Source organism: Salmo salar, unplaced genomic scaffold (genome assembly GCF_905237065.1).
Source record: "Salmo salar unplaced genomic scaffold, Ssal_v3.1, whole genome shotgun sequence".
In the NCBI taxonomy this organism is placed as follows: domain Eukaryota; kingdom Metazoa; phylum Chordata; class Actinopteri; order Salmoniformes; family Salmonidae; genus Salmo; species Salmo salar.
In genome coordinates, this window is record NW_025547441.1 from 37,722 (window position 1) to 61,649 (window position 23,928).

At 40.3% G+C, this 23,928-nt stretch overlaps 7 non-coding genes across 7 annotated transcripts; all 7 read left to right on the forward strand.

Annotated features, from left to right (window-relative positions):
• Positions 1-11,950: 11,950 nt before the first annotated feature.
• Positions 11,951-12,023, forward strand: trnav-aac (transfer RNA valine (anticodon AAC)). Its single transcript has one exon. It is a non-coding gene; the product is annotated as a tRNA-Val (tRNA).
• Positions 12,024-12,164: 141 nt separating this feature from the next.
• Positions 12,165-12,237, forward strand: trnav-cac (transfer RNA valine (anticodon CAC)). The gene has a single exon. It is a non-coding gene; the product is annotated as a tRNA-Val (tRNA).
• A 554-nt stretch (positions 12,238-12,791) lies between these two features.
• trnav-aac (transfer RNA valine (anticodon AAC)) lies at positions 12,792-12,864 on the forward strand. The gene has a single exon. It is a non-coding gene; the product is annotated as a tRNA-Val (tRNA).
• A 346-nt stretch (positions 12,865-13,210) lies between these two features.
• Positions 13,211-13,283, forward strand: trnav-aac (transfer RNA valine (anticodon AAC)). Its single transcript has one exon. It is a non-coding gene; the product is annotated as a tRNA-Val (tRNA).
• A 141-nt stretch (positions 13,284-13,424) lies between these two features.
• On the forward strand, positions 13,425-13,497 carry trnav-cac (transfer RNA valine (anticodon CAC)). The gene has a single exon. It is a non-coding gene; the product is annotated as a tRNA-Val (tRNA).
• A 134-nt stretch (positions 13,498-13,631) lies between these two features.
• trnav-cac (transfer RNA valine (anticodon CAC)) lies at positions 13,632-13,704 on the forward strand. Its single transcript has one exon. It is a non-coding gene; the product is annotated as a tRNA-Val (tRNA).
• Positions 13,705-14,903: 1,199 nt separating this feature from the next.
• Positions 14,904-14,976, forward strand: trnav-cac (transfer RNA valine (anticodon CAC)). Its single transcript has one exon. It is a non-coding gene; the product is annotated as a tRNA-Val (tRNA).
• Positions 14,977-23,928: the final 8,952 nt, after the last annotated feature.

Here is a 23,928-nt window from a genome sequence, read left to right on the forward strand (position 1 = left end):
ATTATTTTAAGAATTATAGATACAGAACTTCTCTATGCACTCGCTATGTCCGATTTTAAAATAGCTTTTCGGTGAAAGCACATTTTGCAATATTCTCAGTAGATAGCCCGGCATCACAGGGCTAGCTATTTAGACACCCAGCAAGTTTAGCACTCACCAAAGTCAGATTTACTATAAGAAAAATGTTATTATCTTTGCTGTTCTTCGTCAGAATGCACTCCCAGGACTTCTACTTCAATAACAAATGTTGGTTTGGTCCCAAATAATCCATTGTTATATCCAAATAGCGGCGTTTTGTTTGTGCGTTCAAGACACTATCCGAAAGGGTAAAGAAGGGTGACGCGCCCGACGCGTTTCGTGACAAGAAATTTCTAAATATTCCATTACCGTACTTCGAAGCATGTCAACTGCTGTTTAAAATCTATTTTTATGCCATTTTTCTCGTAAAAAAAGCGATAATATTCCAACCGGGAATCTGTATTTTAGTACAAAGAGAGAGAAAATAAAAACATGGGGTCGCCTCGTGCACGCGCCTCAGTCTCATTGTCCTCTGATAGACCACTTACCAAAGGCGCTAATGTTTTTCAGCCAGGGGCTGGAATTACATCATTCAGCTTTTTCCCGGGTTCTGAGAGCCTATGGGAGCCGTAGGAAGTGTCATGTTACAGCAAGGATCCTCAGTTTTCAATAAAGAGAGTCAAGAAGAACAAGAACTTGTCAGACAGGCCACTTCCTGTAAGGAATCTTCTCAGGTTTTTGCCTGCCATAATAGTTCTGTTATACTCAGACACCATTCAAACAGTTTTAGAAACTTTAGGGTGTTTTCTATCCAAAGCCAATAATTATATGCATATTCTAGTTTCTGGGCAGTAGTAATAACCAGATTAAATCGGGTACGTTTTTTTATCCGGCCGTGTAAATACTGTCCCCTAGCCCTAAAAGGTTAACTTAAAAGAACTCTACCCACACGAAGTAAACACGCGCTACTGGACATACTACCAATCAAATTCTAAACTGGGGTAGGTAGTCGTCCAGCGCGGTACGTGAGCCCTCATTTGGCGGGGTTGAGATTGTTGGCCTGTCGGTCTGCACAATGGGTTAGGGTTAGGTTGTAGTTTGGTGGAGCACACAAAGAGACACACACGCACTCGGGAAGGCAGGAGAGAGAAGCTATGAGCAGCAGACTAAGACGTGATTGTGGGTTATGTTCCAAGCTGAAAATCGTGCAGATAGACCGACATTTCAAGTCTGTCCATGCACTTAAGCCTGCTACTATTAAATGGAAGCGTGCCATGCAATCTTGCCGGCTTTCAACTGAGAGACATCAGCCCGAATCATGGCAGTGTATGCAGGCTAACAGCGGTGTTGCACCGCGGCTGGAGCCCTGTGAGAACCCTGTGTATTTGCAGTGTGTTGAAAGTGAGTTGTCCATGGATCATGCAGCTGTTGGACAAGAGTGAGCAGGCGGTGGCGACTGCGCCGGTGCAGTCAACCAGTCAGATCGGTGGTGAACCATACTCGGAACCGAGGGAGCAAGGCTGCGTGGTGGCGACTTCCACGGAGAGCGAGAGTGATGAGGGCGGCGGTGTGGAGTCCAGAATTGAAGGTTGGAGGAATGTAATTTTGACTGAATATGAACACTTTGCTATGGGTAAAAACCCTTCAGTTAAACGAATTGAGAATAGTCGCACCAGTCTATCCCGAATACGGCAATTCCTCCGCTATATGTCAGAGGGCAAGGCCGATGAAGGACTGTGTTCTCTGGATAACTACAGACGTGTGTCTGAGTGGTACGGTCGATGTGAAGACCGTTGTTTGGCACCATCCACATTAAAAATATACCGATCCGATGTTCGAAGTTTCTTGAATTATCTTATTCATTTCCGGCCAAAAGGTCTTTAGGCTAAAGCCAGTGGAATTCGAAAGGTGTTACTCTGCTTGGCAAAGATGGACAGGGATTCGCGGCAGAGCCAGGCAACACACAGGGCAAAATTCCGCAAACGGTGCAGGGACGAGGTGCTCAGCGCTGCGGAGTTAAGCCGGTTTGTTGAGCTAAGTAATCAAGCTATTCCTTCGGTTCTCAGTAGGCTGGAGGTCCGAGCCACCTGCGCTGATAGACGTAGGTTTGCGGCTCTCATGTCCAGCCGGTTGGCCATCTTTAATGGCACTCGACGATCCCCAGTCACCATCTTCTGTGAGAGGGATTTTACTGAAATAACCCTGGAAAGTGGGGGTTATCAGATGTCTATTTCAAGCCACAAAACGAACTATAGCTTCGGTGAGTGCAGAATTGTTCTATCTGGGCAGGAATACACTTGGCTTAAACTATTCCATCAGATCAGGCATAATCTGAGTGGAATCACCTCAGACACAACACTCTTCTTTTTCACGTCCTGCGGTCAACCGTACGGCAATCTCTGTGAGTATGTGGGCCAGCTATTTGAAGAATTTGACATTGGAAGTAAAGTTACCTTCGGTACAATTTGACAAAGCGTTGCTACATTGAACTTTAATCAAGGCTCGGTTACAGACCGGGGAACTGTGGCTGACCATATGTGTCATTCTCTGGAAACGCAGGCACGGTACTACCGGTACCATAATTTGCCTCGTAACGCCAGCCGAGCGCGGACACTAATTGAGGGACAAATCAACCCATGATTCACTGATAAATAAAGAATTTTTATTTGAAACTCACCCATGTCTTTGTGTGTCATTTGGTCATGGTTGAGAATGTATGATAGAGGGCAGGCAGGTGGGCAGGCAGGGTAGAGAGAGTAAGCCCAGAGGAATGGAGATATGGATCTCCCCTGGTAACCCAAAAATAAAACAGTGCAATTTCTGAGAAGTGAAACATAGCCGATATTCAGAGATTTTTGGACTTCCATAAATCAGCCAGGCCAGCCCCCATTGAGTTGGGCCTGTAGTAGGGTGCTCTCAGGGTGGGTATGTAGGTCTGTATACCCTTTAAGTATTTAAAACAGTTTTTAAAATTTAGACCTGGTAACCCAAAATAAAACCAGGTGCACGTTTGGACTTAGTCTCTGGAGCAAAATGAAAAGTGGGCACTTTGTAACTTTTACGACCAATTTCTGAAATGTTCTAATAATGATTAAAAATACTTCCTGAGGGGCTAGAGTTCCCAGATTTTGGCTCATACCCTCTCTCGTGATGGGTAACAATTAGCCCCTGTTTATAAAATTTTGCATGCATAGGAAATAATTTTTTCGGTTCCGGGAACTCTTTTTCAAAAACTTAACTCGCTTTTCTATTATACATTTTGATGGAAAAACGGTTTAAATTATATGGAAATGTTCGTTTATGTGCCCTTTCGTGCAAAAAAACCCCATCCGGATTGGAGTTGTACTTTTCGATTTATTCAAGTTTTTAGTTTTTTTTGTGGTCCGGATTTTCATACGGGGAAAAAATATACTGTGTGAGTAACACAGTGGAGATCGGTAGTTTCTGTATTCCCGTCTTTACACAGTCATGCCCGTGTGGGGCAGACAGGTACCGGCGCGAAATCAGAAACCTGGTTTTTGACAAGAAGACTTCCATGGCCTAGAAGCTCAGGGATAGTGGCAAACTACTAGTCCGATATAATAAATGCGAAACGGACACTTCTGAGTAGTAGTGTGGTAGCATGGTAGTTCGGTCCATATCCCTTCGGCGACCGATTGATGGCTACTACTCATACCGAATAGGGAGAGCTTTATGGACACTTTTGAGGGTTACAATCCCTCCGGCGCCCAATTGGTCCTAAGTATTGCTCCAATTTTCCCAGCTTGGTGGTGGGAGGATATTGAGCTCTGTCCTGGGCAGGTGCTCTATCCCAGCTATCACCTTGTGGGTTTGGGTACTCCATGACCATGGTTCTTGTCCCAGCTTGCCACACGTTGCGTATCCATGGTTGTCCTCTGTTGTCGAGCCTGTTTTACATCTTCTGACCAATTTGCATTCTATTTCCACCTGGGAGGGCCCCTGTCGGCCGGCCTTTGGTCGGTGTTCAGACGGACGGTTCCTCCCGCCCCACGTGGAATTGCCTCTATCGGGGGAGCCCCTGTCGGAGACGGTTATCCCCGCCTTGATGACAAGCTTCAGCCACGCTCCATTCGTGCGAGATCTAGCCGACCCGTCTGTCTCAGTGGCCCTACATTGGTGTCCTGGTTCGGGGAGTGGAGTACCCAGGTAGCGATGCCTGCGGATGACGTTCAACCATGCCGTACCGGTGCCAGAAACGCATGTATTTCTCAAACCCTGTCTTTTATCCACGTTGATGGCGTTCCGAATAAACCCTCCAGCTAAGACAAGATACCTGATTAAGCGGTGCCCCGGCACCTGTGGCTCCGGCCACGGGCAATTCAGGGCCTCCCGCTGGGCGCACGGTGGATTGACCTAGGGCCTCCTCCCCTCACGGGATAGGAGTGGTCCCTGGCTGTTCTCCGCTTAGTGTGCCCGGGTACAACCTCTATGTTGTGAGTGGCTACCTGGTTGATCCTGCCAGTAGCATATGCTTGTCTGCAAGATTAAGCCATGCAAGTCTAAGTACACACGGCCGGTACAGTGAAACTGCGAATGGCTCATTAACCTCTTATGGCTAGGGGGCAGTATTTTCACGGCTGGATAAAAAACGTACCCGATTTAATCTGGTTACTAATCCTACCCAGTAACTAGAATATGCATATACTTATTATATATGGATAGAAAACACCCTAAAGTTTCTAAAACTGTTTGAATGGTGTCTGTGAGTATAACAGAACTCAAATGGCAGGTCAAAACCTGAGAGATTCCTTTACAGGAAGTGGCCTGTCTGACCATTTCTGGAACTTCTTTGCCATCTCTATCTTTTACTAAGGATCTCTGCTCTAACGTGACACTTCCTACGTCGTCCATAGGTGCTCAGAGCCCGGGAAAAACCTGAATGTCGTCATCCCAGCCCCAGGCTGAAACACATTATCGCCTTTCTCAAGTGGCCGATCAAGGGACTCTGGGCTCAGGCGCGTGACCTGGCCGCCCCCGTCTTTGTGATTTTTTTCCTCTGTTTGCCGAAAAGGAGATTCCCGGTCGGAATATTATCGCTTTTCTACGAGAAAAATGGCATAAAAATTGATTTTAAACAGCGGTTGACATGCTTCGAAGTACGGTCATGGAATATTTAGAATTTTTTTGTCACGAATTGCGCCATGCGCACGACCCTTCTTTACCATTTCGGATAGTGTCTGGAACGCACAAACAAAACGCCGCTATTCGGATATAACGATGGATTATTTTGGACCAAACCAACATTTGTTAACCTCTATGGGCTAGGTGGGACGCTAGCGTGCCACCCGTGGTGCACTCCATCAACAGCAGGTGCATTTCAAGAGCGGCAAATTTGAATCCAAATAAATGTCAAAATTCAAATTTTTCAAAAATACAACTATTTTACACCATTTGAAAGATAAACATCTCCTTAATCTAACCACGTTTTACGATTTCAAAAAGGTTTTACGGCGAAAGCATAAATTTAGAGTATGTTAGGACAGTACATTTACAAGAGTTGTGTGTAATGTTTTGTCAAGTCAAAGACAGGGTCACCAAAACCATAAAACCAGGTAAAATGATGCACTAACCTTTTACAATCTCCATCAGATGACACTCCTAGGACATTATGTTAGACAATGCATGCATTTTTAGTTCTATCAAGTTCATATTTATATCCAAAAACAGCGTTTTACTATGGCATTGATGTTGAGGAAATCGTTTCCCTCCAATAACCGGCAGTCAAGTCAGCGTCACAAATTAAATAATTAAAATTAGAAAACATTGGTAAAATATTATATTGTCATTTAAAGAATTATAGATTTACATCTCTTGAACGCAATCAACTTGCCAGATTTAAAAATAACCTTACTGGGAAATCACACTTTGCAATAATCTGAGCACTGCGCCCAGAAAAATACGCGTTGCGATACAGACTAGACGTCATGTTGGGGAGATCTAAAATCGAAAATACTATGTAAATAATCCATTACCTTTGATTCTCTTCATCAGATGTCACTTCCAGGTATCACAGGTCCATAACGAATGTAGTTTTGTTCAAAAAAGCTCATCATTTATGTCCAAAAATCTCCGTCTTGTTAGCACATGATCTAAGCCAGCCGGACTTCTCGTCATGAACGAGGGGAAAAAATATATTTACGTTCGTTCAAACATGTCAAACGTTGTATTGCATAAATCATTAGGGCCTTTTTAACCAGAACATGAATAATATTCAAGGTGGACGAATGCATACTCTTTTATAACGTATTGGAACGAGGGTACCCAACATGAACTCGCGCGCCAGGTGTCTAATGGGACATCATCGTTCCATGGCTCTTGTTCGGTCAGATCTCCCTCCAGAAGACTCAAAACACTTTGTAAAGGCTGGTGACATCTAGTGGAAGCAATAGGAAGTGCCAAAATATTCCTCAGCCCCTGTGTTTTTCAATGGGATAGGTTTAAAGTCAATACAACACATCAGGTATCCACTTCCTGTCAGAAAATGTCTCAGGGTTTTGCCTGCCAAATGAGTTCTGTTATACTCACAGACACCATTCAAACAGTTTTAGAAACTTTAGAGTGTTTTCTATCCATATATAATAAGTATATGCATATTCTAGTTACTGGGTAGGATTAGTAACCAGATTAAATTGGGTACATTTTTTTATCCAGACGTGCAAATGCTGCCCCCTAGCCCTAACAGGTTAATGAAGTAGCAGTCCTGGTAGTGCATTCTGACGAAGACAACAAAGGTAATGAAACTTTTGTAATAGTAAATCGGAGTTTGATCAGGGCTAAACTTGGTCGGTGTCTAAATGGCTAGCCGTGATGGCTGGGCTATCTACTGAGAATATTGCAAAATGTGCTTTCACCGAAAAGCTATTTTAAAATCGGACATATCGAGTGCATAGAGGAGTTCTGTATCTATAATTCTTAAAATAATTGTTATGTTTTTGTGAACGTTTATCGTGAGTAATTTAGTAAATTCACCGGATGTTTGCGGGGGGTATGCTAGTTCTGAACGTCACATGCTAATGTAAAAAGCTGGTTTTTGATATAAATATGAACTTGATTGAACAAAACATGCATGCATTGTATAACATAATGTCCTAGGGTTGTCATCTGATGAAGATCATCAAAGGTTAGTGCTGCATTTAGCTGTGGTTTTGTTTTTTGTGACATTATATGCTAGCTTGAAAAATGGGTGTCTGATTATTTCTGGCTGGGTACTCTGCTGACATAATCTAATGTTTTGCTTTCGCTGTAAAGCCTTTTTGAAATCGGACAGTGTGGTTAGATAAAGGAAAGTCTTGTCTTTAAAATGGTGTAAAATAGTCATATGTTTGAGAAATTGAAGTAATAGCATTTCTAAGGTATTTGAATATCGCGCCACGGGATTACACTGGCTGTTGAGTAGGTGGGATGCAAGCGTCCCACCTAGCCCATAGAGGTTAAAAAATCTATCATTTTAATCAGTACCTGTTACCTTCAGATTAGTCCCTTGACACTTGTGGGAAACGTAGGGCAAAACTGAGAACATTGTGACAAGTGGGGTCACATTAGTTTGTAGCCCAAAGATTTTGGATTCTACAAACAGAAGTTGGCACATAGAGGGATCCGACTTCAGACGAGTCCCCTGACACTTGTGGGGGACGTAGAGAAAAATTGAGAACACCGCCGTGTTCATGAGGGTCTCCTCTTTCCAGGGTGAGGTCATACGATTTTGTAGGTCAAACGGTTCAGAAGCTACAGATGTTTTTGTGAGAAGACCGATTATAGGTATGTGTCATGGTTTGACAAACACCGCTCTAGCTCCATCACCTTTCATTGCAGATGTGGAGGTGTAAGATAAACAATTATGGAGGCTTGAGACAGATACGATGCGTCTCAATCTCTCTAGTTGAAAATTGATCGATTTGAATAGGTATTTTTTACATTAGTTTACTTTGATTCAAAAAGCAGCCTTCGCAAATGGAGGATGGCTTTCACTTCAGCAGTAATACATTTATGAACTTCTTTGAGGAAAAGATCATGATCATTAGAAAGCAGATTACAGACTCCTCTTTAAATCTGGGTATTCCTCCAAAGCTCCATTGTCCTGAGTCTACACAACTCTGCCAGGACCTAGGATCAAGGGAGATACTAATGTGTTTTAGTACTATATCTCTTGACACAATGATGAAAATAATCATGGCCTCCAAACCCTCAAGCTGCATACTGGACCCTATTCCAACTAAACTACTGAAAGAGCTGCTTCCTGTGCTTGGCCCTCCTATGTTGAACATAATAAACGGCTCTCTATCCACCGGATGTGTACCAAGCTCACTAAAAGTGGCAGTAATAAAGCCTCTCTTGAAAAAGCCGAATCTTGATCCAGAAATTATAAAAAACTATCGGCCTATATCGAATCTTCCATTCCTCTCAAATTTTAGAAAAAGCTGTTGCACAGCAACTCACTGCCTTCCTGAAGACAAACAATGTATACGAAACGCTTCAGTCTGGTTTTAGACCCCATCATGGCACTGAGACTGCACTTGTGAAGGTGGTAAATGACCTTTTAACCTGTTAGGGCTAGGGGGCAGCATTTGCACGTCTGGATAAAAAAACGTACCCAATTTAATCTGGTTACTAATCCTACCCAGTAACTAGAATATGCATATACTTATTATATATGGATAGAAAACACTCTAAAGTTTCTAAAACTGTTTGAATGGTGTCTGTGAGTATAACAGAACTCATTTGGCAGGCAAAACCCTGAGACATTTTCTGACAGGAAGTGGATACCTGATGTGTTGTATTGACTTTAAACCTATCCCATTGAAAAACACAGGGGCTGAGGAATATTTTGGCACTTCCTATTGCTTCCACTAGATGTCACCAGCCTTTACAAAGTGTTTTGAGTCTTCTGGAGGGAGATCTGACCGAACAAGAGCCATGGAACGATGATGTGCCATTAGACACCTGGCGCGCGAGTTCATGTTGGGTACCCTCGTTCCAATACGTTATAAAAGAGTATGCATTCGTCCACCTTGAATATTATTCATGTTCTGGTTAAAAAGGCCCTAATGATTTATGCTATACAACGTTTGACATGTTTGAACGAACGTAAATATATTTTTTCCCCTCGTTCATGACGAGAAGTCCGGCTGGCTTAGATCATGTGCAACAAGACGGAGATTTTTGGACATAAATGATGAGCTTTTTTGAACAAAACTACATTCGTTATGGACCTGTGATACCTGGAAGTGACATCTGATGAAGAGAATCAAAGGTAATGGATTATTTACATAGTATTTTAGATTTTAGATCTCCCCAACATGACGTCTAGTCTGTATCGCAACGCGTATTTTTCTGGGCGCAGTGCTCAGATTATTGCAAAGTGTGATTTCCCAGTAAGGTTATTTTTAAATCTGGCAAGTTGATTGCGTTCAAGAGATGTAAATCTATAATTCTTTAAATGACAATATAATATTTTACCAATGTTTTCTAATTTTAATTATTTAATTTGTGACGCTGACTTGACTGCCGGTTATTGGAGGGAAACGATTTCCTCAACATCAATGCCATAGTAAAACGCTGTTTTTGGATATAAATATGAACTTGATAGAACTAAAAATGCATGCATTGTCTAACATAATGTCCTAGGAGTGTCATCTGATGGAGATTGTAAAAGGTTAGTGCATCATTTTAGCTGGTTTTATGGTTTTGGTGACCCTGTCTTTGACTTGACAAAACATTACACACAACTCTTGTAAATGTACTGTCCTAACATACTCTAAATTTATGCTTTCGCCGTAAAACCTTTTTGAAATCGTAAAACGTGGTTAGATTAAGGAGATGTTTATCTTTCAAATGGTGTAAAATAGTTGTATTTTTGAAAAATTTGAATTTTGACATTTATTTGGATTCAAATTTGCCGCTCTTGAAATGCACCTGCTGTTGATGGAGTGCACCACGGGTGGCACGCTAGCGTCCCACCTAGCCCATAGAGGTTAATGACGTCAGACCGAGGCTCTGCATCTGTCCTCGTGCTCCTAGATCTTAGTGCCGCTTTTGATACCATCGATCACCACATTCTTTTGGAGAGATTGGAAACCCAAATTGGTCTACATGGACAAGTTCTGGCCTGGTTTAGATCTTATCTGTCGGAAAGATATCAGTTTGTCTCTGTGAATGGTTTGTCCTCTGACAAATCAATTGTAAATTTCGGTGTTCCTCAAGGTTCCGTTTTAGGACCACTATTGTTTTCACTATATATTTTACCTCTTGGGGATGTCATTCGAAAACATAATGTTAAATTTCACTGCTATGCGGACGACACACAGCTGTACATTTCAATGAAACATGGTGAAGCCCCAAAATTGCCCTCGCTAGAAGCCTGTGTTTCAGACATAAAGAAGTGGATGTGGGACGCTAGCGTGCCACCCGTGGTGCACCCTATCAACAGCAGGTGCATTTCAAGAGCGGCAAATTTGAAACCAAATAAATGTCAAAATTCAAATTTTTCAAACATACAACTATCTTACACCCTTTGAAAGATAAACATCTCCTTAATCTAACCACGTTGTCCGATTTCAAAAAGGTTTTACGGCGAAAGCATAAAGTTAGATTATGTTAGGAGAGTACATTGACAATAGCTGTGTGTAATGTTTTGTCAATTCAAAGACAGGCGTCACCAAAACCATAAAACCAGCTAAAATGATGCACTAACCTTTAACAATCTCCATCAGATGACACTCCTAGGACATTATGTTAGACAATAAATGCATTTTTAGTTCTATCAAGTTCATATTTATATCCAAAAACAGCGGTTTACTATGGCATTGATGTTCAGGAAATCGTTTCCCTCCAATAACCGGCAGTCAAGTCAGCACCACAAATTAAATAATTAAAATTAGAAAACATTGGTAAAATATTATATTGTCATTTAAAGAATTATAGATTTACATCTCTTGAACGCAATCAACTTGCCAGATTTAAAAATAACCTTACTGGGAAATCACACTTTGCAATAATCTAAGCACTGCGCCCAGAAAAATACGCTTTGCTATACAGACAAACGGCCATGTTGGAGAGATCTAAAATCGAAAATACTATGTAAATAATCCATTACCTTTGATTCTCTTCATCAGATGTCACTTCCAGGAATCCCAGGTCCATAACGAATGTAGTTTTGTTCAAAAAAGCTCATCATTTATGTCCAAAAAGCTCCGTGTTGTTAGCACATGATCTAAGCCAGCCGGACTTCTCGTCATGAACGAGGGGAAAAAATATATTTACGTTCATTCAAACATGTCAAACGTTGTATAGCATAAATCATTAGTGCCTTTTTTAACCAGAACATGAATAATATTCAAGGTGGACGAATGCATTCTCTTTTATAACGTATTGGAACGAGGGTACCCAACATGAACTCGCGCGCCAAAGTCTAATCGGCCATCACCGTTCCAAGGCTCTTGTTCGGTCAGATCTCACAGTAAAAGACTCAAAACACTTTGTAAAGGCTGGTGACATCTAGTGGAAGCAATAGGAAGTGCCAAAACATTAATCAACCCCTGTGTGTTTCAATGGCATAGGCTTAAAGGTAATTCAACACATCAGGTATCCACTTCCTGTCAGAAAATGTCTCAGGGTTTTGCCTGCCAAATGAGTTCTGTTATACTCACAGACACCATTCAAACAGTTTTAGAAACGTTAGGGTGTTTTCTATCCATATATAATAAGTATATGCATATTCTAGTTACTGGGTAGGATTAGTAACCAGATTAAATCGGGTACGTTTTTTTTACCCAGCCGTGAAAATACTGCCCCCTAGCCCCAACAGGTTAACAGAGAATAGTTATTTTCATAAATGCCTAATTTTGGAAATTTGAACACGTGCCATGAATATCTGTAAAATTCGATTTACTCCTTGCAGATAATTGTTGAAGCAGTTTCTGTAGTGTAGTGGTTATCACGTTCGCTTAACATGCGAAAGGTCCTCGTTTCGAAACCGGGTGGAAACAGTGCTCTTTGACACGTGCAGTAGGTACAGTACTTTTAAAAGAGAATAGTTATTTTCATAAATGCCTAATTTTGGAAATTTGAACACGTGCCATGAATATCAGTAAAATTCGTTTTACTCCTTGCAGTTAAGTGTTACAGCAGTTTCTGTAGTGTAGTGGTTATCAAGTTCGCTTCACACGCGAAAGGTCCCTGGTTCGAAACCAGGCGGAAACAACGCTCATTGACACATTCAAGAAGTACCATAGTGTTAACAAAGAATTTCATTAATCCCTTGTTTTGGAAATTTGAATACGTGACATGAATATTTTTAAAATTCGGTTTACTCCTTGCAGCTAATTGTAGCAGTAGTTTCTGATGTGTAGTGGTTATCAAGTTCGCTTCACACGCGAAAGGTCCCTGGTTCGACACCAGGCGGAAACAACGCTCATTGACACATTCTGAAGTACCATAGTGGTAACAGAAAATTTAATTAATTCTTTATTTTGGAAATTCGAATACGTGCCATGAATATCGGTAAAATTCGGTTTACTCCTTGCAGAAAAATCAAGCAGCAGTTTCTGTAGTGTAGTGGTTATCACATTCGCTTTACACGTGAAAGTTCCTCAGTTTGAAACCGGGAGGAAACAGTGCTCTTTGACATGTGCAATAGGTACTGTACTACTAACAGAGAATAGTTATTTTCATAAATGCCTTATTTTGGAAATTCGAACACGTGCCATGAATATCTGTAAAATTCGATTTACTCCTTGCAGATAATTGTTGAATCAGTTTCTGTAGTGTAGTGGTTATCACGTACGCTTAACACGCGAAAGGTCCTTGGTTCGAAACCGGGCGGAAACAGTGCTCTTTGACACGTACAGTACTTTTAAAAGAGAATAGTTATTTTCATAAATGCCTAATTTTGGAAATTTGAACACGTGCCATGAATATCAGTAAAATTCGTTTTACTCCTTGCAGATAAGTGTTACAGCAGTTTCTGTAGTGTAGTGGTTATCACGTTCGCTTTACACGTGAAAGGTCCTCAGTTTGAAACCGGGAGGAAACAGTGCGCTTTGACATGTGCGGTGGGTACTGTACTATTAACAGAGAATAGATATTTTCATAAATGCCTAATTTTGGAAATTTGAACACGTGCCATGAATATCTGTAAAATTCGATTTACTCCTTGCAGATAATTGTTGAAGCAGTGTCTGTAGTGTAGTGGTTATCACGTTCGCTTAACACGCGAAAGGTCCTCGGTTCGAAACCGGGCGGAAACAGTGCTCTTTGACACGTGCAGTAGGTACAGTACTTTTAAAAGAGAATAGTTATTTTCATAAATGCCTAATTTTGGAAATTTGAACACGTGACATGAATATCAGTAAAATTCGTTTTACTCCTTGCAGTTAAGTGTTACAGCAGTTTCTTTAGTGTAGTGGTTATCAAGTTCGCTTCACACGCGAAAGGTCCCTGGTTCGAAACCAGGCGGAAACAACGCTCATTGACACATTCAAGAAGTACCATAGTGTTAACAAAGAATTTCATTCATCCCTTGTTTTGGAAATTTGAATACGTGACATGAATATTTTTAAAATTTGGTTTACTCCTTGCAGCTAATTGTAGCAGTAGTTTCTGATGTGTAGTGGTTATCACGTTCGCTTCACACGCGAAAGGTCCCTGGTTCGAAACCGGGCGGAAACAACGCTCATTGACACATTCTGAAGTACCATAGTGGTAACAGAAAATTTCATGAATGCCTTATTTTGGAAATTCGAATACGTGCCATGAATATCTGTAAAATTCGGTTTACTTCTTGCAGGAAAATCAAGCAGCAGTTTCTGTAGTGTAGTGGTTATCACGTTCGCTTTACACGTGAAAGGTCCTCAGTTTGAAACCGGGAGGAAACAGTGCTCTTTGACATGTGCGGTAGGTACTGTACTATTAACAGAGAATAGTTATTTTCATAAATGCCTAATTTTGGAAATTTGAACACGTGCCATGAATATCTGTAAAATTAGATTTACTCCTTGCAGATAATTGTCGAAGCAGTTTCTGTAGTGTAGTGGTTATCACGTACGCTTAACACGCGAAAGGTCCTTCGTTCGAAACCGGGCGGAAACAGTGCTCTTTGACACGTACAGTACTTTTAAAAGAGAATAGTTATTTTCATAAATGCCTAATTTTGGAAATTTGAACACGTGCCATGAATATCAGTAAAATTCATTTTACTCCTTGCAGATAAGTGTTACAGCAGTTTCTGTAGTGTAGTGGTTATCACGTTCGCTTTATACGCGAAAGGTCCTCAGTTTGAAACCGGGAGGAAACAGTGCTCTTTGACATGTGCGGTGGGTACTGTACTATTAACAGAGAATAGTTATTTTCATTAATGCCTTATTTTGGAAATTCGAATACGTGCCATGAATATCTGTAAAATTCGGTTTACTTCTTGCAGGAAAATCAAGCAGCAGTTTCTGTAGTGTAGTGGTTATCACGTTCGCTTTACACGTGAAAGGTCCTCAGTTTGAAACCGGGAGGAAACAGTGCTCTTTGACATGTGCGGTAGGTACTGTACTATTAACAGAGAATAGTTATTTTCATAAATGCCTAATTTTGGAAATTTGAACACGTGCCATGAATATCTGTAAAATTCGATTTACTCCTTGCAGATAATTGTTGAAGCAGTTTCTGTAGTGTAGTGGTTATCACGTTCGCTTAACACACAAAAGGTCCTCGGTTCGAAACAGTGCTCTTTGAAACAGTGCTCTTTGACACGTGCAGTAGGTACAGTACTTTTAAAAGTGAATAGTTATTTTCATAAATGCCTAATTTTTGAAAATTTGAACACGTGCCATGAATATCAGTAAAATTCGTTTTACTCCTTGCAGATAAGTGTTACAGCAGTTTCTGTAGTGTAGTGGTTATCACTTTCGCTTCACACGCGAAAGGTCCCTGGTTCGAATCCAGTCGGAAACAACGCTCATTGACACATTCAAGAAGTACCATAGTGTTAACAAAGAATTTCATTAATCCCTTATTTTGGAAATTCTAATACGTGACATGAATATTTTTAAAATTCGGTTTACTCCTTGCAGCTAATTGTAGCAGTAGGTTCTGTGGTGTAGTGGTTATCACGTTCGCTTCACACGCCCCTTTTTGGAGTTTCAGGAAGTGGAAGAGAAGCAGGTGTCTGAGTGCTTGAGAGAGAATATCGTTTTTTTTGGAGGTCTAGTTGACTTATAAGTTTGAAAGTTTGTGAGTGACTGTAGTGAAGTTTCTGTGAAACGTTTTTGCTATTGTCCCCCATCAGCGTGAGCTGTTTGGGGGATATTGCTTAAAATAACCGGACGGACAACATGGCTTCGACATCAAGAATGCAAACGACGACGAGAAAGGACAACAGTGAAATCAGAATGTTAAACGAAGAACTGAAAAAAAGAACATATGAGAAGGAACTGACGGTGAACGTGGAAATAAGTGGAGAAGGGAAAATAACAACGATGGAATTGCTGAGAGGAATAAAGGAAGTTTGCGCAACAATACTGGGATGTCGAATGAAAGACGGGAATAAGTATGAAGTAACAATGTCTCATGTAAATGGAAAAGAAAGACTAATAGACGGGCTAAAGATAAAGAACTGTCAAATCATGGCTAAAGAACTAGGGAACGATGAGCTGGTGGTGTCCTTTTTGAACTTGCCTGCATACATTACGGATGAGGAGATAGAAGAGAAACTAAAAGGCTGGAAGGTGAAGGCGACCACGCCAATCAAGAGGAGGATGTGGCCAGGAACGGACATTGTAGATGGGACAAGATTTTGCAAGGTAAAGTTTACAGACAATGTGCAATCCTTGCCATATTCTACTAAATTTAACACTGTCGAGGGATTTGAATATTTTCGTGTAATCCACGACAATCAAGTGAAGGTATGTAGATTATGTATTCAGCCGGGGCACATACTTAAGGAATGTCCGGAATTCACATGCCACAAATGTAGTGAACAAGGGCATTATGCCAGAGAATGTCGGAACATAGGAAATGTGTGCAAAATGTGTGACAGACCTAAAGTTAGATGTAGCTGTAATAAGGGAGAAAATCACTTACTTTTGCAAACAATGGACCTCACGTCTGAGGAAGAGGGGAGTGTGCCTATGGAGAGGGAGGATGAGAGTGACATGGAGAGTGTGACTCCAGAGACAGTGGCAGATAAGCTTGAAGAGCCTGTAATGTCTCCTGGCAAAGCACGAGACGCCGTTTTAGTCTCTGCTGCTGACAAGGTGGAACAGCAGCACATGATGGGTGAAAGACATACACAGGTAGAGATGGTGCAAGGTGCTTCTCAGGTGCCTGAGCCAGCTTTAAGCCTGTGTAAAAATTACACCAAAGAGTGGGCTGGGTCCACTGAAGTCACGGGCACTGTTAAAGCGCACTTTTCAAAAGGCTTCCCCGCCGCTCCCCCAAAAATCCAAATAAAGAGACGGATGATGAAATAGATAGTGAGGATCTTCAGTTGTTTGTAAAAAATAAGAGGTCATTGTCGAAAACCAGGGAGATGATGGGTTTTGGAAAAAAGAAAAAGTAGGATTTTTAAGGACTTGTTTGGCTCTGATTATACTTCTGCACACATTCATAATGATTACAGTCACATCCCTAAATGGTAACAGTTTGAGAAACATGAGCAAATTTGAGCAGGTATTAGTGTCTGTTAAGGCAGACATGTTGTGTTTTCAAGAGACCAATTGGACAGACTCCAAAATGCAGGAGATTAAGAGTAAATGGTCAGATTTAATTTTTTGTAGTCATGGAGGGGATAAAACATGTGGTGTGGCTATTTTGATAAAAAATGATGTGGTGCAAAATGTAAAAGAAATATATGCTGACAATGATGGCAGACTTATTGTAATTGAATTTGAAGTTCAAAATGTAGTTTTTCGTTTAATTAATGTTTATGCTTCAAACATTGAATCTGAAAGGAGAGAAATGTTTCACAAATTAAAAACACTGTGCTCAGAAAACTGTATACTGATAGGAGATTTTAATGTGAGGTGTAGTAGAATGGATGCCTCTAGTTGTGCTAAATTCAGATATAACTCTTCTAGAAATGCATTATGGAAACTTATGAATGAGGAGAATCTAGTAGATATATGGAGGGCTGAAAATCCAAACAGAAGAGTATTCTCTAGAAGGCAGGTGGTTCTAAAGGAATTAAAACAAAGCAGAATTGATTTATGTCTAGCAAAACAAGAATTGGTGCAGAATGTTAAGAAGGTGTCATATACCTTTACAGCATATAGTGATCATGCAGTAATGTCATTTCAAATGGGTTTTGGTGTGGAGAGGAGAGGGGGAGGTGTCTGGTGTTTAAATGCCAGTCTGTTAAAGGAGGAAGGATATAGAAATGAAATTGTTGAATGTATTAATGATGAAATGTCTAATGTACTGTTAAAAGAGAATGTGTGTTTATGGTGGGAGGAAGTGAAAGTAAAAGTAAAAAATAGGAGTATTAGGTACGCAAAAAATCATAACCGTTTAGATAAGCAGAAAGAAATAATGCTTAGGAATAGGATGTTGCATGAACTTGAAAAGGCTGATACGGATCCAGACTATGATGTTGTGAATTATTTGAAAATCCATGCAGAGCTGGGTCGTTATGAAAAAAATAAATGTTTGGGTGCTATTGTTAGGAGCAGGGCACAGTACGCTTTGGAGGGAGAGAAATGTACATCCTTTTTTTGGGTCTGGAAAAAAGAAAACAAACTAAGAGTTACATTGTAGAGTTGGAAGATGAAAGAGGTGTAAAGGTAAACGATTTTGTTGGGATCTTAGAGACAGTTGAAACCTTTTACAGAAATCTTTACAAAAAGAATGATGTAGATAAAGTGTGTGTTGTAAAAGTGTTGGATACAATTAGTGCCAAAGTATCGCAGGCAGATAGAATGATGTGTGATGAAGAGATTTCGATTATGGAAATCAAGGAAGCAATTGTTAGCACGCAAGGTAATAAAAGTCCGGGTTTGGATGGTTTAACAAATGAGTTCTATAAAGTCTTTGTAGATATTTTGGCACCCATTTTAGTGAGGGTGTTTCATTATATGGAAGAGAATAAGGAAATCCCTGAGTCTATGTCAACTGGAATGTTAACGATCTTATTCAAAAATAGGGGCAGTAGATTAAAGTTAGAAAATTATAGGCCTATTAGCCTTCTAAATTCGGATTATAAGATACTGACTAAAGTGTTAGCGAATAGGATGAAAAAGGTGATTGGGAGTATTATTGAATCAACACAAGCCTACGGCATACCTGGAAGAGATATTGCAGATGTAATTTGTACAATTAGGGATGTTGTTAATCAAATGAAAAATGAAGGTGGTATAGTTTTAAGTTTGGACTTTAACAAAGCTTTCGATAGAGTGGAGCACAGCTTTTTATTACAGACTTTGGAGAGGTTTGGGTTTGGGCCAAAGTTTGTATCTTGGATCAACCTGTTGTATAGTGGGGCTAAAAGTTGTGTTAAATGTAACGGAGTGTTAACAGATACTTTCCCTGTGGAGAGGTCAGTAAGGCAGGGCTGTCCTTTGTCAGCTCTGCTGTACAGTGTTTCTACAGAACCGTTAGCTACATTGATAAATAGTAATAAAGAAGTAAGGGGTGTTGGAATCCCAGGTGGTGGTGTCAGTGTTGTACATCAGTACGCTGATGACACTACTTGTACTGTGAAGGATATAGAAAGTATTGGAAGCATTATGGGGATCATAGATATATATGGCAAGGCATCGGGTGCTAAAGTTAATATAGAGAAGACTGAAATAATGTTTGTTGGGGATATCAATGTAAACGGGTGTGAGATTCCATTCAAGAGCGCAAAGGATTTTATTAAAGTGCTGGGAGTAAACAAAAGTGCTGGGAGTAAACAGCACTAACCTTTGATGATCTTCATCAGATGACAACCCTAGGACATGATGTTATACAATGCATGCATGTTTTGTTCAATCAAGTTCATATTTATATCAAATACCAGCTTTTTACATCTACTGAGAATATTGCAAAATGTGCTTTCACCGAAAAGCTATTTTAAAATCGGACACCTCGATTGCACAAAGGAGTTCTGTATCTATAATTCTTAAAATAATTGTTATGTTTTTTGTGAACGTTTATCGTGAGTCATTTAGTAAATTCACCGGAAGTGTTCGGTGGGAATGCTAGTTCTGAACGTCACATGCTAATGTAAAAAGCTGGTTTTTGATATAAATATGAACTTGATTGAACAAAACATGCATGTATTGTATAACATAATGTCGTAGGCGTGTCATCTGATGAAGATCATCAAAGGTTAGTGCTGCATTTAGCTGTGGTTTTGTTTTATGTGACATTATATGCTAGCTTGAAAAATGGGTGTCTGATTATTTCTGGCTTGGTACTCTGCTGACATAATCTAATGTTTTGCTTTCGCTGTAAAGCCTTGTTGAAATCGGACAGTGTGGTTAGATAAAGGAGAGTCTTGTCTTTAAAATGGTGTAAAATAGTCATATGTTTGAAAAATGGAAGTTTGGGTTTTTTTGAGGAATTTGTAATTCGCGCCACGCCTATCATTGGATATTGGAGCAGGTGTTCCGCTAGCGGAACGTCTAGATGTAAGAGGTTAAGGAAGTAACTCCCGGACCCTGTTGGTACTCGGTTCTTCTCCTAACTCTGTGTGTGATCAGCAGTGCTCATATGTGTACATACCTTCTTGCAGTGGGTAACGTGGACCCAAGTGACTCTCTCAGCTTTTCTAATGGCAAAGGCAATGGTTTAACAGAACCTGATATGGGCCTTCCCAACAGGGCTGCTTCCCGTCTTTTCTCCTCCGGGACTGGATCCACACCCAGTCTCCTGGTTGGATTGAGTGAATCACCTTCTCCTCTAATTCACCTGTTGGACACAAATTCTTGGACATACGGGTTTGGTTAACAAACAGTATTCTCATGTGTTCTGTTAGTATTACTTCAACGTCTATGTCTACCTGTTCTGGTATCTCTAACTCTGGCATTCTATAGGCTCTACCTGATTAGCTAAAATGTCATCCATCCTTTAAAGAGATAGATCCTAGTAAACCAACTCTAGGGATAATATCTTGACCTAATATTCTAGCTACCATAATCATGTCCACCAAGTAAGTTGGGAATGCTTCTACCCATTTGCTATACTTATCTATTATTGTTAAACACCCCTTCTTCCCCTCAATTTGGAATAGTTCACTAAGTCCATTTCCAAATATTGGAATGGATATTCTACAAAAAATGTTTTTGTTTAAGTAATTATCCTAACATGTTCTATCGTCTGCTCTACCATACTCCCCCTATTTATACATGGCTCAAGCCATGTATCAATATTGCTGCATATCTAAACAAATTATCCTTATGTCAGCCCTTCTCTTGTAGGATTGCCCCCTTTTATTTTCCACATGTCCAATTCTCCCTGGGGCCTTCATCCTCGGCTATTCTGTAACAATTCTCTGTCAAGTGTTTTATCTTCTTTAAGATGTATCTGTGCTGTTTTGTATGGTTTTAAATGTCTATGTGCTTGTCTGTGTAAATAGTAACTTTTCTCTCCTTTCTTATTTCACCGGTTCGAGTCAATGCTACTATTTCGGCCTACTGTGCAGAATAGTGTCTGGGCAATGGTTCAGTGTCTAACACCTGAAACCAACTAAGCTTTCATTGTCCTTTTAGTTAGGGTAACAATTACTTTCAACAAAATGATCATATCTCCTCCTAGCGAATTTACCAAACATAAACTTAAAATCAAAACTAAAATACATGCCTGCCAACGAAGCCGATAGTCTCTCCATGAATTAATATCCTAGAGCTAAGTGAACCAAATTCTCTTCCTATCTACTCCTGCTGGCCCCCCTCCTTTCTTCCTGCTACTCCCCAACACTCAAGGTTTCAGCAGTGCAGGGGAGGATCTCTCTGTCTGCCCTTCTATCTGTCTCCAGCTTTTTCTCATAACAGAAAGTATCAAATCTGGGTTGTTTCCAAATATTGACTAAATGTCTCATTGTCTCCTTGGTTGCACTCCTGAACTTTAGAAAAATCTACCTGTCTAGATATTGCATATCTACTTAAATGTATCACAATACCCTCAATGATCCTAGATCACCTACAGATGTCATATATCCCTGTCCTGTTGACCTAAGTCTACCATTATTAAACTTATTCACAACAAAATATAATACTATTATATCAATTCCACAGCCTTGTTTTGTTAAATCTCTTACACTGCTTTCAACCACAGCTGACTTCCTAAGGAAAAATAAACGTATCTAGATCATGTAAATAATACCCCTGCTACTGGTCAAAATATTTTCAAATAACATAATCAGATCAAAATGACTAATCTGATTTACTCCACCAAGAAACATTATTGTACCCTTATTGTTCTACGGAAATAGACTTAAGGAAGCCTACCCTTAGTCTAAGGCTTTGCCCTTTTAGTCTTCTCATTGGTTCAAATTATCAATTGTGTCTAAGAACTTTAACTCCATCATAATTATCAGTTCTACAAATTCCCTTAAAATCAATATCACCAATGACCTTTAATTCACCATCCAAATGGCTTTTCAATGTGGCTGATCAGACCACACAGGAAAAGTCACCAGAGGGGTCAAAAGTCATACCACCCTTTCAGAACCGTGTTTCTTACTACATTAAACAAATTAAAGCTAAGAACTGTATCTACATTTTGTATCCCAGGTTCCCAGAACATTCCCTATCAAAATAATTTCATGTGTTTATTAAAACTCAGAAAACCAAACTTCCAAAATGCCATGTGTGTATACCCCTTTAAGATATCCTGTCCCTAGGTATTTTTCCCAAAAAGCTAAGCGCTCCTTTTTCCATAAAATAACCACGAACATTTGGTCATCATTCCTTATACTACACCGATTCAGAAACCCAAACGTTAGCCACAAACAAAACCTAATAATAACTCCACTGTACTTCCTCAAATCATTAATAATTTGTTTTAAACTTCCTCAACGGTTCTGGGTACTTTAATTGAACATACACTACCCTTGGATAAAATATTTTACTTCCAATCTATGAAACCCCATATTTTAATGTACTATTTGACTAATTTGACCCAAGATTGCTTAAAACCTTAAAACCCCTTCAGTTTGTCTGCAAACAGGCCCATTCTGTTTGCTAGGAATACCCTGCCATTATACACAACTGTGTTTAATGTGCATTGTCCCTGTAAAATAAAATTAACTCCATGTATCGCTCATCTCCCGTAAATTCCTGCACCTCCTTTACGCGCTTCCCCCTCCTGCTTCCACTCGGAACAGGTTGTGTCTGTTTTTCGTTTTAGCGTTTCCAATATTCTACCGGGCTCCCCGTCGACTGGGAGTCCATTGGGTGCATTAATACTACCTTATTTTAGCCATCCCTTATATCATTTTTTGCCTCTCCTCTTCCATTCTTTCCCATCGCGACCACCATTCCTTTCGAGAGTCGCTTTCAAAGTTTTCAACACCTGTTCTGGTTCAATATCCCCCATTCTCACGTTACCTTTTCCACAGAGGAATTATGTCTCCCTTCCTATGATCTATTTTACCCCGCTAATTTCTAGACCTGTTTTAACAATGTATTATGCCCACCCGGTAAAACCCAATATAACCTGGAACCTAGCCTAGAACCTAGCCCATACCCTTTTTGTATAGGACCTCGTAAAGGACCTCGTCCAGGGAATCAAAATACACTCACACGGTAAACCCCCAAATATAACCTGGAACCTAGCCTAAAACCTAGCCTATACCTCTTTGTATAGGAGCTCGTAAAGGACCTCGTCCTGGGAATCGAACTAATCCTGAACCTTCTCTATAAGATGATCAACCCTGTAAAGCATTACTGGATAACCGATATATTAAACACTCAAACCAGATATTCAGATCGCTGTCTAATATCCAATGTACTACATTCACACGATTGGGTTGGCCTCCCAAACTTCACATAGTCCCGTTGATAGTCAGATTTATCAACCACATTCAAACCGATACCTAGTATCTAGTACCCGAACCCTAGCCTGAAATATGATCAATATCTACAGGTCCTCGTAAGGGTCCTTGTAAGAGGTTAACCACACACACACATCATATTACCTAATACATATCATTCATCACAGTTCTTAATAGGTCACGTGCATTAATGTTTAACCGGTTGTCAACAATGCATTTATCACTTAATCAAACTCCAAATGTTTAATACATACTTCAACCAATTTGTATATGTTAAAATAAAAATTGGTCACTTACATCAAACAGGTGTCTCACAAAAATAAATTTGGAAATAGCCAATGTGCAGAACTTCAGTTATTCACAATAGGTGTCTGCTTACCTTTTTAGTTGACCGGTCAGGATTTGTGAAACACACCGTCCGACGACAGCGATGGCCAATTGGCCGGACAAGTTCCAGCGAAGTCCCTACAGCAGATCACGTCGGGGTCATCATGTTAGGTTGCGTCAATTCGAATCTGGTATCAGGACAAAGAGAAACTCTGGTCTCTAGTACTGTTTCACAGCTGTTTATTAAGCTAAGTAAATAGTGATAAATGCAATGTTCGAATATACGGGTTTACTGTAACACCTCGCAGGGCAGACAGAGAACTGAAATGACATCATAAGTTCTTCCTTAAATACTTCTTGACAGACATAGTTCCCTCTCCCTGAGGGCCTGTCATAGTAGAGGCTTGGGTGTGGTTTAGACTTACTCCAGCCTATTGTTGGCGTGCAGGCTGGTCCCAGCCTCTAGACGCATCTTTGTTGCCAAGCATAGTTGTCTTCTAGCTTATCTTCGTGTGTGTACCCGAGAGTCAAACACCCAAGGACAGTGCCTGTTCTTGTGCCACAGCCATTCTCCCCTCTATCAGTTCCTCACATGTCCATGAGCG